We start from the raw sequence: 16228 nt of genomic DNA, 5'->3' as shown, positions 1-16228 counted from the left end.
AAGGAATTTCAAAAACTAACTGAAGAGAATAATTCCTTCAAAATTAGATTGGAGCAAATGGAGGCTAATGACTTTATGAGAAATCAAGATACTATAAAACAGATCCAAAGAAATGAAAAAATAGAAGGAAATGTGAAATATCTCATTGGAAAAACCAGTGACCTGGAAAATAGATCCAAGAGAGATAATTTTAAAATTATTGGACTACCTGAAAGCCATAATAAAAAAAAGAGCCTAGAAATCATCCTTCAAGGAAAATTGCCCTGATATCCTAGAACCAGAGGGCAAAATAGAAATTGAAAGAATTCACTGATAACTTCTTGAATAAGATCCCAAAAAGAAAACTCCTAGGAATATCATAGCCGAATTCCAGAGTTCCCAGACCAAGGAAAAAATATTACAAGCTGTCAGGAAGAAACAGGTTGAGTATTGTGGAAACACAATCAGGATAATACAAGATCTAGGAGCTTGTATATTAAGGGATTGAAGGGCTTGGAATATGATATTCTAGAGGTCAAAGGAGCTAGAATTAAAACCAAGAATCACCTGCCCAGCAAAAGTGTCATTCAAGCAAATAGAGGACTTTCAAGTATTCTTGATGAAAAAATCAGAGCTGAACAGAAAATTTGACTTCAAATACAAGAAGCAAGAGAAGCATGAGAAGGTTAAAAAGGAAAAAGAAATCACAAGGAGCTTATTAAATTTGAACTATTTACATTCCTACATGGAAAAAATGATCATTGTACCTCATGAGACTTTTCTCAGTATGAGTATAGTTGAAGGGAATATATATGTATATACTTATATATATGTGTGTGTGTATAGGAGGATTATGTGCGTATAAATATATATGTGAGTGTGTATATATGTATGTAAATGTGTACGTAGACAGAGGGCACAGGATGAGTTGAATATGAAGGGATGATATCTAAAAAAATAAAATTAAGAGGTGAGAGAGGAATATATTGGGAGAAGGAGAAAGCGGGAGATTCATTAGGGTAAATTATCTCATATAAAAGAGGCAATAGAAAACTGTTACAGTGGAGGAGAAGAGCAGAGCAGGAAGGTGAAAAGTTATGGGGCAACCTTACTCGCATTAAATATGGCTTAAGGAGGGAATAACATACAACATTAAAGTGGGTATTTTACCCTACAGGAAAGTAGGGGGAAGGGGATAAGAGGGGGGATGATAGAAGGAAGGGCTGATTGGGGGAGAAGGTAGTTAGAAGCAAACACTTTTGAAAAGGGTCAGGGTCAAAGTAGAAAATAGAATAAATGGGGGGTGGGATAGGATGGAGGGAAATATAGTTAGTATTTTACAATATAACTACTATGGAAATGTTTTGGGTGACTACACATGTATAACCTCTTGTCTTCTTGTATAACCTCTTGTATAACTTGCTTGTCTTCCTGGTGGGGGTGGGTGAAGAGGGAAGAAGGGGAAAAAATCTGGACATCAAAGTTTTAAAAACAAATGTTAAAAATATTTTTTCTACATTCAATTGGGAAATAAGATATACAGGCACTGGTGTATAGAAATCCATCTTGCCCTAGTAGAAAGTTAGGGGGGATGGGAGAGGTTATAAGAGAGAACAGATTGGCAAAGGGGTTTTTAGTAGGCTTGCTATCTTGGGGTAGGGTGTAGGGGAAAGAAGGGAAGAAAATTTGTTACTCAAAATCGTGTGGAAGTAAAAGTTGAAAACTATAAATAAATAGCTTTAAATAAAAACAAAAAGAAAAAATAGGTTTAAGTACATTTCTTTCTCTTTTGTTAATCTAGGCAGTTTACATTTTTGTAAATATTCATGCATTTTACTTAGATTGTCAGGTTTGTTGGCATACAGTTCAGCAAAATAACTCCTAATAACTTCTTTAATTTTCTCTTCATTAGCAGTGCATTCACTCTTTTCATTTTTGATACTGGTAATTTTTTTTCCTCTTTTTTAAAAATCAAATTAACCAAAGGTTTATCTATTTTATTGGGTTTTTTTTTTTCTTAAAACCAGCTGCTAGTTTTAATGATTAGTTCAATAGCTTTCTTTCTTTCATTTTTTTTTTTGGAGGGCAGTTGGGGTTAAGTTACCCAAGGTCACATGGCTATTTTTTTGTGTTAAGTTTCTGAGACTGGATCCAAACCCAGGTCCTCCTAACTCCAGGGCTGATGCTGTATTCGCTGTTCCACCTATCCGCCCCATGCTTTCATTTTTCTTAATCTGTCCTTTGATTTTCAGAATTTCTAATTTTGTTTTTAATTGGAGATTCTTAATTTGTTCTTTTTCTAACTTTTTTAGTTGCATGTCCAATTCATTGATCTGCTCTTTCCCAGTTTTATTCATGTAAGCTTTTAGAGATATAAAATTTCCCCTAAGAACTACTTTTTACTACATCCCATAAATTTTGCTATGTTGCCTCATTATTGTCATTCTCTTTGATGAAATTATTTATTATTTCTCTGATTTATTGTTTAACTCACTCATTCTTTAGGATTAGATTAATTTATTTTCCATTTAATTATTAATCTGTTTTTCCATGACCCTTTATTACATGTAACTTCTATTGCATCATGATCTGAAAAGGATGCATCTAATATCTCTGTCTTTTTGCATTTATTTGTGACATATTTATGCCCTAATACATAGTCGGTTTTGTGTAGGTGTCATGTATCACTGAGAAAATGGTATGTTACTGTCTAATCTTATTCAGTTTTTGCCAGACACCTATCATATGTAATTTATTCTATTCACCTGTGTAACTTCTTTCTTCTTTATTTTGTTGTTAGATTTATCTGGTTCTGAGAAGGTGAGTTGAATTCCCCTACTAGTATAGTTTTGCTGTTTTTTTCTCACTTTAACTTACTTAACTTCTCTAAGAATCTCCATGCCATATCACTTGGTGCATTTATGTTTAGCACTGGTATTTCTTCATTGTCTATGGTACCTTTTAGCAAGATGTAGTTTCTTTCCTTATCACTTTTAATTAGATCTCCTTTTGTTTTGCCTTGTCTGAGATCAGGATTGTTACCCTTGCTTTTTCTCTTCTCTTGTCTTTTCTTCTCTTCTCTTCTCTTCTCTTCTCTTCTCTTCTCTTCTCTTCTCTTCTCTTCTCTTCTCTTCGTAACTTCAGCTGAAGTATATTCTACTCCAGCTTTTACCTTTACTTCGCGTGTCTCTGCTTCAAATGTGTCTCTTGTAAACAACATATTGTAGAATTCCAGTTTTTAATCCAATCTAACTGCATTAATTTTATTGGAAAGCTAATCCCATTCATAATCACAGTTATGGTTACTAATTTCGTCTTTTCTCCATCCTATTTACTCCACATGTTTATGTTTTTTTCTCTCCTTTCACCCTATCCTTCATTACCAGAGTTTTGTTTCTGACCACAACCTCCCTAAATCTGCTGTCCCTTTTCTTTCCCCTCCTTCTTCTTCCCTCTCTTGTATCAGACCCCCCCCAATTCCTTTTTCTTTCCCCCTTCCCCTCTGTAAACTCAAGCAATGTGTGATTTTTGTTGTTTTTGGAATTCAGTCCCAGGCTCAGGCTAAATTGTGAATATCTGAAGGATTAATCTCCTTTGAACCCTGATAATTTACAACTGTTCTGAGTCAAGTAGGTTTCATGCCTTCTGGCTCTGAGCCAGTCAGAGGCCGGGTCTTTGTTATATATTCCGGGAGGTTGGCATTTTGCTTTGGGGGTTTGCTCATGAGAAGGATCTTTTGATAACCTGATTGAGACTCAGAGTAGCCATATGTTCAGATCCCCCCAACTGTTTAGGTATCTGTGCTCCCTTGATCCAGTGATGCATGGAGAGCTTATAGCAATATTGCTATGTTCAGACAGCTGGAGCCCTGTCTGTTGGTCTTTGTGCTAATTTCTCTGCTTGTATTTCCTCCCCTTGTATTTTCTCTATGTTCAGGGTGCTGACCTTTACCCTGACCTAGTGAATGTAATTAAAGAAAGATTGTTAATCCCTTTAAAAGTTGTCTTTCCTTTAGTAAAGCAGATTAAATAACCTCTACTAGCAGGCCATCCTGGGTGTGCTAGGGTGCTTGCTATTACACCCTCCTACTTCCCTATAGGGTAAGACAAATTTCTGTACTCAACTGAGTTTGTATGTTATTCCCTCTTTGAGTCAAATCTGATGAGAGTAAGGTCCAAACAATGCTCACTCCCTCCATTCTTTCCCTCTACTGTAATAGATCTTTTGTGCTTCTTCATGTGATATAATTTATCCTCTTCTGCTTACCCCTTTCCTCTTCTCCCAGTACAATCCTTTTTTTTCACCCCTTAATTTCTTTTAATATCATCACATCAAAGTCAACTTATACCCACACACTTGTCTATGTATACATCTTCTAACTGCCCTAATAGAGATACAGTTCCCAAGATTTACAAGTATGATCTTCCTGTGTGGGACTGAATACCATGTTTTCTTCTTTCATGTTTACTTTTATGTTTCTCTTGAGTCTTGTATTTTAAGATCAAATTATCTGTTCAGCTCTGGTCTTTTTATCAGGAAAGTTTGAAAATCCTCTATTTCACTGAAAATCCATTTTCCCCTGACAGATTATATATACTTAGTTTCACTGGGTAGGTGATTCTTGTTTATAATACCAATTCCTTTGCATTCCAGAATATCATATTCTAAGCCTTCTGATCTTTTAATGTAGAAGCTGCTAAGTCCTCTGAAATTCCGATTGTGGCTCCTTGATATTTTTCTTTTGGCTGTTTGCAGTATTTTCCCCTTGAACTGATAATTCTGGAATTTGGCTACAGTATTCCTTTGAATTTTCATTTTGGGATCTCTTTCAGGAGGTGATTGGTGGATTCTTTCAAAGACTAATTTTACCCTATAGTTATAGAATATCAGGGCAGTTTTTCCTTGATAATTTTTTTTAATGCTTTATTAACTTCTGATTTACATCATTCGTTTCCGCCAGATTTTGAAGTTACAAATTTTCTCCTCGTTTTTCCCCTACCCACCGCCCCAAAATAGCAGTCCCACAGGATATCCCCTCCCCCAATCTGCTCTCTCCCATATTTTCTCCCATACCCCTTTTGACTTTTCCAGTGGATCTCTATGCCTCAGTGCCTGTATATCTTATTTCCCAATTACATGTAAGATAATATTAATAAGAGTATATATAGTTCAGGGCGGCCAGGTAGCACAGCAAGTAAGAGCACCGGCTCCAGTGTTGAGAAGACCTGGAGATCGAATCCCGGGCTCAGACACATAGCACCCACCCAGAAACACCTGACTGTGTAACCTTGAGCAAGTTACTTAACCCCAATTGCTTAGGGGCGGCCAGGTGGCTCAGCGAGTAAGAGTACCGGCTCCAGTGTTGGGACGACCTGGAGATCGAATCCCGGGCTCAGACACTCAGCACCACACCCAGAAATAACTGGCCGTGTAACCTTGAGCAAGTTACTTAACCCCGATTGCTTAAAAAAAAAAAAAGAGTATATATATATTTATTTGAATATTTGATTTTAAAACTTTCAGTTCCAGATTCATTCCCTTCCTTCCTTGTCACCCACCCTTACTGGGGAGATAAGCAGTTCAGTATAGGTTGTACATGTGTGGCTAATGCAAAACAATAACATAGTAGATATATTATAAAAGACTGACTATATTTCCCTCCCTCCTGTCCCAACTCCCACTTGTTTTGTTCTCTACTTTGATCCCATCCCTTTTCAAAAGTGGGTGCTTCCAACTTCCCTCCCCCCCAGCCTGCCCTCCTTTCCATCACCCCCCCTCTAATCCCCTTCCCCCACTACTCTCCTGAAGGGTGAGATACCCTATTTAGTGTGTATTTCAATCCCTCCTCAAGCCAGACTCAATGGGAATAAGGTTGACCCATTCCCTTTTACCTTCCTATTCTTCCCCTCCATTGTAACCATTTTCCCTTGCCTCTTCTGTATGAGTTAGTTTACCCCAATCTGTCTCTCCCCAACTCCTCTCATTATATCCCTCTCACCTCTTAATTTCACCTTTTAAATATCATCCATTCCTGTTAAATTGGTCCTGTGCCCTCTGTCTATGTATAACTGTAAACATATATAAACACATTCACATATGTATTCATATGCCCATATACCCTCATATATAGACATATGTATATATTTCTAATCCCTTCAACTACTGAGCAAAGTTTCATAAATTACAATTATTGTTTTTCCATGTAGGAATGTTAATAGTTCAACTTTGTTAAGTTCCTTATGATTTCTTTTCCCTGTTTACCTTCTCATGCTTCTCTTGCTTCTTGTATCTGAATGTCAAATTTTCTGTTCAACTCTGGCTTTTTCAGCAAGAATGCTTGAAAGTCCTCTATTCCACTGAATGACCATATTTTCCCCTGAAACATGATACTCAGTTTTGCTGGGTAGGTGACTCTTGGTTTTAATCCCAGCTCCTTTGCCCTCCAGAATATCATATTCCAAGCCCTTCGATCCCTCAGTGTAGAAGCTGCCAGATCCTGGGTTATCCTGATTGTGTTTCCACAATATTCAAATTGTTTCTTCCTGGCTGCTTGTAAAATTCTCTCCTTAATCTGGGAATTCTAGAACCTGACTACAATATTCCTAGGAGTTTTCTTTTTGGGATCTTTTTCAGGAGGTGATCGGTGGATTCTTTCAACCTCTATTTTGTCCTCTGGTTCTAAAACATCAGGGCAGTTTTCTTTGAGAACTTCCTGGAGGATGATTTCTAGGTTCTTACTTTGGTCATGGCTTTCAGGCAGTCCAATAATTTTTAAATTATCTCTCCTGGATCTATTTTCCAGGTCAGCGGCTTTTCCCATGAGATATTTCACATTGCCTTCTATTCTTTCATTTGTTTGGATCTGTTTAACAGCATCTTGATTTCTCATAAAGTCATTAGCTTCCATTTGCTCCAATCTAATTCTGAAGCAATAATTCTCCTCATTGAGCTTTTGAGATTCTTTTTCCATCTGGCAAATTTGGCTTTTTAAGGCATTCTTCTCCTCATTGCCTTTTTGAACCTCCTTTGCCATTTGAGTCAGTCTGTTTTTTAAGGTATTATTTTCCTCAGTCAGGCTGTTGACTCTCATTTCATAATTTTCTTGCATTGTTGTCATTTCTCCTCCCAATTTTTCCTCCACTTCTCTTATCTGCTTCTTAAGGTCCTCTATGGCCTGTAACCAGCTTGTATTTTCCTTTGAAGCTTTTGGTGCAGGAGTTCTGACTTCACTGTTTTCCTCCTGTTCCATGCTTTGCTCCTTTTTGTCCCCAAAATAGGAATGTAATGTTGGAATCTTCTGTCTGCTTTGTTTCCTTTGCCTGCTCATTGTGCCACTCAATTACTTGACTTTTGGGCTTTTTGCCACAGTAGGACTCTGCCACCAGACGGGGAGCTTTCATCCCAAATGCTGGGGTTTTCTCAGCTGCCAGAGGTATTAGTTGGGTGCCCTCTCTGAGGTCTCCACATGCTCTGGCAAGCTGGACACACACCCCAGGACCTCCACCCTAGACTGCAATCCAGATCCAAGCAGGTTAAAGCAAGAGAGATTACCCCTCACACCAGTGCTTGGTCCCCCTACACTCTGCAGGCCAGGAGCTGAAGCTTCCACGTGGCACTGGCTGGCTGTGCCAGAGTCTCAGTGGCTTCTCGCCCTGGAGGTAAAAGCCATGCACTCCCATTTACTAGTCCCAAAGTCCAGACTGCACTGACCTCTCACTTTGTCTTTCACATCTATGTGTTGATAAATCTGGAAATGGCCACAGCTGCTGCTGATCTGGAGTCCCTCTGGCCGGTGGCTGGTCAGGCCCGCTAGGGCTAAAGCCTTGGCATAGGGCTGGGCTTCCCTTTTTATATACAAAGCATTCTAACTATCTAGGTCAAGAAAATGACCTAAATGTTGTAATTGAAATTTAAGTCCTTCAGGCAAAAATTTTTAATTCCCTTTCCTCCATTTTTTATATATCTTATGTATTTGTGTTTTCTTCCTAAGTGTGCAGGGATTAAGATTGGGGTAGAGGTGGGGGCAAGTGAACTATGACTTAATGTTATATGTATAAAAGGAAAGTCTCTTCTTACCAGAATTTATTTTTTACTTCTTGTCTCTCCTTCACCCTCATCTATAGTTCTTCACAGGGCAGGACTTGAGCTAACAATGTGTGCAACATCACCATCATCTGTCTTGTCTTTATCTGCTGCTGCTGCATCTGCTAGAATTGCAGGCCTTCCACCCCACCATCTTGGAGATCTAACCCATCAGACCCTGCATTTGGACCCATTCCTTGGGGCAGAGAATGAGAGAAGAGGAAGAGGCAGAAACCCTTATGAAGAAAAAAGTGCGAAGCATTGGATTCTTACACAAATACACACACATGCACGCACACACCTCTACAATTTTTTTTAGTTCTGCAGAAGTAACTCAGGTTGCTGAGACATTATCATGCATCACACCCTTTATCAGAAAGGAAAGATAGATAGCAAAGGGAAGGGTATGTCGGAGAGATCCAAGAGAACATCCAGAAAACCAAACAGCAAAAGTTAGAAATTCCCCACCACAGATAGTAGTATTTAACTCTTCCCCAGCGTTACCAAACACCAAGGTATGGATGCCTATATGTCAAGATTTATGGGCAAAAATCATCCATTTACAAATAGGTTGACCGATATGCAAAGTGGAAATCAGGAGTCAGCCAAGTGCAAAGAAAACTCTAAGGGAGATTGAAAAATAATGATTTTATTCTGTTTGTTTCAAACCAATGAATTCAAAATGTCATGTTGACCCATGAGTAGGAAAGATAAAGTGAGCCAAGAGAAAGCAAGACCAGTTAAGAAGGAGGAACTTAGAAAGAGAGGCTTGCTAAGGAATGTTTATGGATAATCATTGCACAGTAACTATAAAAGAGATGAACTGGTTTCAGTCTGCACCGATGAATGGAAAATCCACATCAGTGAGATCTAAGACACACGATGGATGAGGCTATAGAAATGATCAATGCAGGGAGGCATCATGAGAATAGCAGGTCCAGACAGAGAAACAGTTGGGAACCAGGGCTCACAAAGGCAGGGAACAATAGGGATAAACCCTGGGTCTGGGCAGTAAAGCAGTCTGGGGGCCAAGAGAACAGAAGAATAGACAGTTCCTGGAATTTTTCCAGGTGGCTCCAAATTTGGCCTGTTTAACCCAGGCAGGGAAGAACAAATGGAGAAACAAAACAACTTTAGGAACAGAGTTGTGATACCTATATTGGAGGGAAAGGTTTGAGCAGGTGTACGTTTGTGTCAGTGAAGAAGAAGAATTCTGGCCCTAACACCCACTAATAGCATAGGGAACTGAGCCTTCCAGGACTTTTTTTTAAAGCAATCAGGGTTAAGTAACTTGCTCAAGGTTCCACGGCCAGTTATTTCTGGGTGCGGTGCTGAGTATCTGAGCCCGGATTTGATCCAGGTCATCCTGACACTGGAGCTGGTGCTCTTACTCGCTGTGCTACCTGGCTGCCCCACCCAGGACTTTTTTAAACAAAGGAATTAAGTTAATAAGCCTCTGTTGTTGTTTTTTTAACCAGTTAAAAGAGGGTTTAAAAAAATTCTCACTATTTTATCTGTTTAACAGTGAAAGTAAAAATTGTTCTATAAAATTAACTTGTTTTTAACTCACTGTTTTATGACTTTAAAAGCTTTTTTTTTAAGCTGTATTCATTATTTTAAAAGTCCTGAATTAAGGAGGTCCCTACTGCTAATTTTCTGGTAGGCCAACTTCTGCACAAAGACATAGGTGTGAACGTGTGTGTTTACAATCATGTGTGTGTATATGTATGTGTTTGCACAGACACATAGTACTTACTCTATGGTTCAGTTTCCAGCTAATGTCAACATTGGACACTAACCTTAGCAGTAACCAGAATTGCCTGGGTCATGTTAAATCTTGAAATAACAAATAGAAATGTGCAGCTTTGTCATCTCTAAATTTTATGTGTTTGAAGATTAGCCATTGTTATATTCTTGTAGTGTGAATAAGGGTTGGGGAATGACATTGATACCTCTCTAAGCCTTGTCAATGAGAGACTCTCTTGGAAATCTCTAACATCAGGTTAATGTAGAGATTGACCAAAGCCAGGAGAAAGCTCTACATTGGCGGTAGCTACAGCATCCATTAGTGAGAATGCACAGCAGCCCTAGGAGTTAGACAAGAACACGTCAGTCACCCTTAGACTTCTGCTTTTCTTCATTTTGAACAAAATGCAGAAAGTTATTTGGCTGCTGTACTGTCTCCCAGTCCTCAGCCCCTTCTCTCACTACATGCATATCTCCAAATAATCCATCTCATATCCTCCCCTCCTCCCTTTCCCACTTCTGGAATTTTTTCTCAAAACTGGGGGAAGGGTGGAGGAGAGAAATCATTTATTTGCAGATGGGCAGCCAGGATCTCTCCAAGTAACAAGAAAAACTTAAGGGATTTTTCATGGCTGCCTCATCACCACCCAAACTCATTACTTGCACACCTCCAGCCCATGGGGAAAAAAAAAAGGAAAAAAAAAAGAAACTCTTTTGTACAGAGATATATTTTTATGAAACAAAGTTTGTACAGTTGAAAAAATAAGAAACAATGTAAATTTTTTTCATTGTAGGTAAAAAGTAGTGGAGCCCTTTTTTTGTAAATGTAATAAAATGTATAAATATGGTTTACAGAAAATAACCGGCATTGTAAATATGTAATCTATACACCTCCTTGGCTTGTCTGAAGTATATATGTGTTAATTTATCTGTCTCTGTATATGAGGCTTTCTTCCCTGGTGTCCTGGCATATGGTACTTCCCTGAATTTGAAAACTATTTTAAATTTTTTGAATTCAAATAAAATATAAATTTTTGCATTCTGTGTCTTTTTCCATTAGGGGTGGGATAATAGGGAGTGAAGGTGGCCAGATAATAGAGATTCTGAATGAATTTCAGATAATTCTGATGCCACTTCATCTCTCAGTCATTGCTAATCTGTAGATGCTTTGTGGATAACAGGTCTCACCAAGTTGGCAAATTATATACTAAAGATATGGCACTTTCTCATGTCCTCTTCTCCACCTTTACTTGGTCCTGATTGGTGGCTCTAAGACTTGAAGAAGCTGTTTACTTACTGGTGCAGAAAAAAAAATTAATGAAGTTCATCATTTATCCAAAATCAAGAAAAATAGGACAGCTACAAAGCTACCATGGAACCAGGACAACTGGAAGCCTCTCCTGGTTCAGTACAGCAGGTACACAGTGAAGAATGACTCTCCTTTCCTAATACCCTCTCCAAATTATTCTCTTTTTTCCACATTGACTTACACCTGCTGGAATGTAGCCTCCTCCCTCCACCTCATTATTTTCTAAGCAAGTACTAGCCGTCCTTGAAAGATCAGAATCAATAATACCTACTCATAGAATCTTAGAGATGGAAGGGACTGTGGAGGCTGTTTAGTTCAACCCGTAACTAAGAAATCCACTTTCATCATATCGCAAAGGGAAGGAAGGAAACAGGCATCTATTAAGTTTTTACTATGTACTAAGCACTTTACAAATATTATCTCATCTGATCCTCACAACAACCATGGGATAGAGGTGTTATTACTCTCCCTGTTTTACAGTTGTGGAAATAGGCAGATGTTAAGTGACTTGCTCAAGGCCACACAGCTAGAAAGTATTCTGAGGCTGGATTTGAACTCAGGTCTTCCCGACTCTAGGCCCTATGCACTATGCAACCTAACATGAACTCTCCAGCCTTTCCTTTCTAGACTACTAATAGTGAGAGGTAATTTATAACCTCCAAAGGCCTCTAACTTTTAGAGAGCTCTAATTGTTAGAAAGCTTTTTCTTACATTAAACCTTAAATTAGCCTTTCTGTAGCTTCTGCCTATTTAACGCTAATTACACTAGCACACCTGAGGACTGCTGCTGTGAATAATTTTAAGAGTCTAATTGCATAGTATAATGAACTCTATTCAGAACTAAACATTGTTCAATAAATTATAACATTCATAGCATCCTTAACCAAAACATATCATTATATATGAATTATTATTAGCTATGAATATCGTAACACAGCATGTCATATGGAACATGGCATATTTTGTTGCATTCAGCAGAATTCCCCAAAGTCTCCCAGCTCTCAGAATTCTCTTCTCCACTCTCAGAGGTCTCTTCTCTTCATTTTTTCTTTTCAAGGCTGCCTTGTCCTCTCAACAACGGCTCCCTTTATGTCTGCTTTCTCAAAACTAGCCCTTTTTATATACAGTTCTATTCAGCATCTCATTGGCTAGAGCCTACATGTACACATCTGATTGGTTAGAGCCCACTTACCCATGTCTGATTGACACAGCACAGAGGCATGTAAGACTGAGGCTGGGAAACCAAATAACACACACAGAAAAAAATCCCACTTCGCTTGCCATTCCAGCCTATTGCACTAATTGTGTACTCTGGATAAAAGCAGAATAATCTTTTTTATCCTATATATATTAAGAGACTCACTTCAGCTGCCCTTGGCAGTAGTATAATTAATAATTGACACTGAATTTCTTCCTGATTTTGGGAAGGAGAGCTACAGAGAGCAAAATACCTCACCTTTACCTCAACTCAAATTAGTCCAAGTTAGCTGGAGGCAGCTGAATCTCATGACCAGGCCTACTCAGTTGACTCCCACCCCCACCCCCCACAACAATGACGTAATTAGGATGAGTTGAGAGTCAGCCCACCTCCTCATTAAATGTCTACCTAATCAGAGTTGCTTTTCACTTGTCAGGGGAGATCCCGGTCAGAAAGAAAATACTGGATTTAAGGTAGTCCAGACTCCCAGTCTTGATCACCAAGAGAAATCATTGACCTCAATTTATTATTTGCTGACCTAATTAATAAAATGATTTTTCATATCTGGAACCTTGTCTCTTGGACTTTTATATGCCATATTATGTAATGTGATTTTTTGCTTATGGATATATGTATATATACACAATGTTATAAAATAATATATTGTATATAGCATACATATATGTAACAATATGTATTTTATATTGTATGTATATACATGCATATGTATGTGTGTATATATATACATATATATGTATGTATTTCACCAAAAGCCATTGCTCAATAGATAAATGGCAAAGGAAGTGAAGAAATGCTTCTCAAAACAACTACAAACTATAAACAACTATGTGACTGAATGCTACAAATCACTAATAATACAAGAAATGCAAATCAACCCTGATGTTTCACCACATGTCCTGAAAATTGGCAAAGCTGACAAAAGATAGGAACAGGCAATAATTGAGGGGTTGTGGGAAGACAGGCACACTAGTATATTATTTGTAGAGCTATGAATTAAGACAACCATTTGGAAAAGCAATTTGTAATTATGTAAATAAAGTGATTAAAATCCATAAATTTTGACACAGAAATTCCATTAGTAGACTTATATCCCTAGGAGGTCATTTATAAAGGAAACTCCCATATTCACCAAAATACTTATAGTGATGCTTTTTTATAGATAGCAAAGAATTAAGAACAAATTACATGCCCATTGACTAGAGAATGGCTAAATAAATTGTTATGCATGAATGTGATGGGATATTATTGTGCTGTAAAAAATGAGTGTGAGGAATACAGAGAATCATGGAGAGAGTTATATGAACTGATGAAGAGTAAAGTGAGCAGAGCCAAGAAAACAATATGTACAATGACACAACAATGTGAATGGAAAGAACAAGCATAAAAAAATCAAGTTAAAAGAAAAAGCATGACTCAAAAGAAGGGCCACAGGTGTGGAATATTGCTAATTTTTTCAGAATTTTTCAATGATCTTTTTTTTCCTCTTCTTGTCTTTAAAAAATACTGTCTGTTATATGGGATGCTGCTCTGGAAGAGAAAATGGGAAGGATACTATGGGAAAATATAGTAATTTTGAAAAAAAAATTTAAAAAGCCCAATCTTCCCTCACCCTCAGTGAAGAACAGAGAGGAGCATGCTTATACTGTAGCAAGAAGGGACATAACTAAGAGTGTGGGGTCTGATTTGACCAGAAAAAGCCTATGAAGCTACAAGACAGGGAGCTTCTGGGGGTACTTCTCTTGACCTTGGTCTTTTTCCCTGTAGCTGAAAAGGAGAGGAGAGGCAAGGCTTGGATTTTCTCTCCTTCTGTCTCCTCTTGGGAAATCAAGAGAGCAGAAGCTTTTTCTCCCTGTCACACCTATCCTCTTTTTTTTTTTGGTGGTGGCGGGGGGGGGGGGGCACTTTGATTTTTTTTTTTGATGTTTTTTACATTGCATGCATTACAGATTATTCCTACTTCATGAGAGGTTTATCATAACAAAGTAATGTAGTTAAATTAAACCAATAATACAATGACCTCTTCTGTATGCATAGTTCATATCTGTATAGATGAGTTATGAACTATTTACCATTGAAAAGAGCAGCCATCTGATGAGATCTGGGATGTATTTGAATATTGAAATCAACTTATTTTTCATGATGTTGTTCCAACAATACTCAGAAAACAAGGAGAAGGAGAAGCACTAGAATTAGTTTTTTTTAGAGCTCCAGATCAGCATATTAGGAATCATGACAGGTGCAGGGAGTGGCTCCTATCACCCTGATTTTTTTTTTGCTTTTTTGGAGGGGGAAGACAGGGCAATTGGGGTTAAGTGACTTGTTCAAGGTCACACAGCTAGTAAGTGTTAGGTATCTGAGGCTGGATTTGAACTCAGGTCCTCCAGGGCTGGTGCTATATTCACTACATCCAAAGCACTTGGTTCTGATTCTATTCCAGCTGAGATTTACAGGTAGGGGGGGGGTAACTGATCATACAAAAGCTGACTGAAATTTTCCAGGTTTCATGGAAAAAGGAGATTATCCCCCAGGAGTTCAAGGATGCCTCCATTGTCCATCTCTATAAAGGTAAAGGAAATAGATTGTCCTGTGACAAATATGAGGAGGTCTCTCTCTTACTCATTATTGGAAAAACTCTTGCCAGAGTCCTCCTTAATAAGCTGATTCTTCACCTGGAAGATGGTCATCTACCTGAGAGCCAGTGTGGTTTCAGAAAGGGCCAAGGAACAGTAGATATGGCGTTTGCTGCCCAACAACTCCAGAAGAAATGTCAGGAGCAGAGCAGAGAGGTCTGTGCACAATGTTTGTAGATCTGATCAATGCCCTTGATACTGTCCGTCATGAGGGCTTATGGAAAAATATGTCAAAATTTGGTTGCCCAGAGAAGTTCATCATCATGGTATGTCAATTTCATGATGGAATGCTTACCTAGATTCTAGATAATGGACAATGCTTTTGTACCTTCCCAGTCATCAATGGAATGAAACAAGGCTGTGTGCTTGCTCCTGTGCTTTTTAGCATAATGTTTTCAGCCATGCTGTCAAATGCTTTCAATGAGGCACCAAGGTCAGCTAGTATACTGATGGTAAATTCTTCAACTTGAAAAGGCTGCAAGCCAAGACCAAAGTGAAGGGAACGTTGGTGCCTGATTTTCTATTTGCAGATCATTGTACACTCAATGCAGTCTCTGAAGCTGAGATGCAACAAAGAATGGGTCACTTGTCTGCTGCATGTGCTAATTTTGGCCTAACAATTACCACCAAGGAAATGCAGGTCCTCCATCAGCCACCACCACACCATCCATAAGTGGAACCTTCAGGTACAGCAAATGGAGAAGTTTTGAATGCTGTAGATAAGTTTACTTACCTTGGTGGTATACTTTTCAGAGTTGTACACATTGATAATGAGGTTGACACATGCATTGCCAGAGCTAACTCAGGGTTTTGGAGCCTCTGAAGGGCTCCCACTCTATATGGGAGAGAAGAAGTATTAGACTGACTACCATACTGAAGGTCTACAGAGTCATTGTGCTGACCTCATTGTTGTTATGCCTGTGAAACCTGGACCACGCCATGCCAGGAAACTGAATCACTTCCATTTGAATTGTCTTAGGAAGATTCTGAAGATCACCTGGCAGGATAAGGTACCAGACACTGAGGTCCTTACTTGAATTAAACTGTCAAACATTCAAACTCTGCTTCAGAGAGCACAACTCCAATGGGCTGACCATGTTGTTTGAATGTAAAATGTACATGTGTGTATCAGCAATGCCATATTCACAATGCCTATAGAGATTACAAATATGCTGATATAATTATCCATCACAAAATACATCAGGTTTGCCATTTGGGGAAATAAACTAGAAAATTTATTAAGATACCAAAAGACTGAGTCCC

The 16228-nt window shown here is 38.4% G+C and overlaps 2 protein-coding genes across 2 annotated transcripts in view; both read left to right on the top strand.

Moving 5' to 3' along the window:
- Nucleotides 1–10816, top strand: part of CSMD2 (CUB and Sushi multiple domains 2) — a 1071431-nt gene extending 1060615 nt beyond the window's left edge. The window contains exon 71 of the mRNA XM_069067881.1: nt 8103–10816. The gene's annotated coding sequence lies outside the window, so the exon portion shown is untranslated. The remainder of the gene's footprint in view (nt 1–8102) is intronic.
- Nucleotides 1–16228, top strand: part of LOC138146178 (NACHT, LRR and PYD domains-containing protein 10-like) — a 294893-nt gene that overhangs the window by 236442 nt on the left and 42223 nt on the right. The gene's annotated exons all lie outside the window — the stretch shown is intronic.

This window comes from Petaurus breviceps, unplaced genomic scaffold (genome assembly GCF_028583685.1).
Source record: "Petaurus breviceps papuanus isolate PSGF00001 unplaced genomic scaffold, PetGlider_PUasm1.0 90760, whole genome shotgun sequence".
NCBI lineage: Eukaryota > Metazoa > Chordata > Mammalia > Diprotodontia > Petauridae > Petaurus > Petaurus breviceps.
This window is presented reverse-complemented; position numbering and strand designations above follow the sequence as displayed.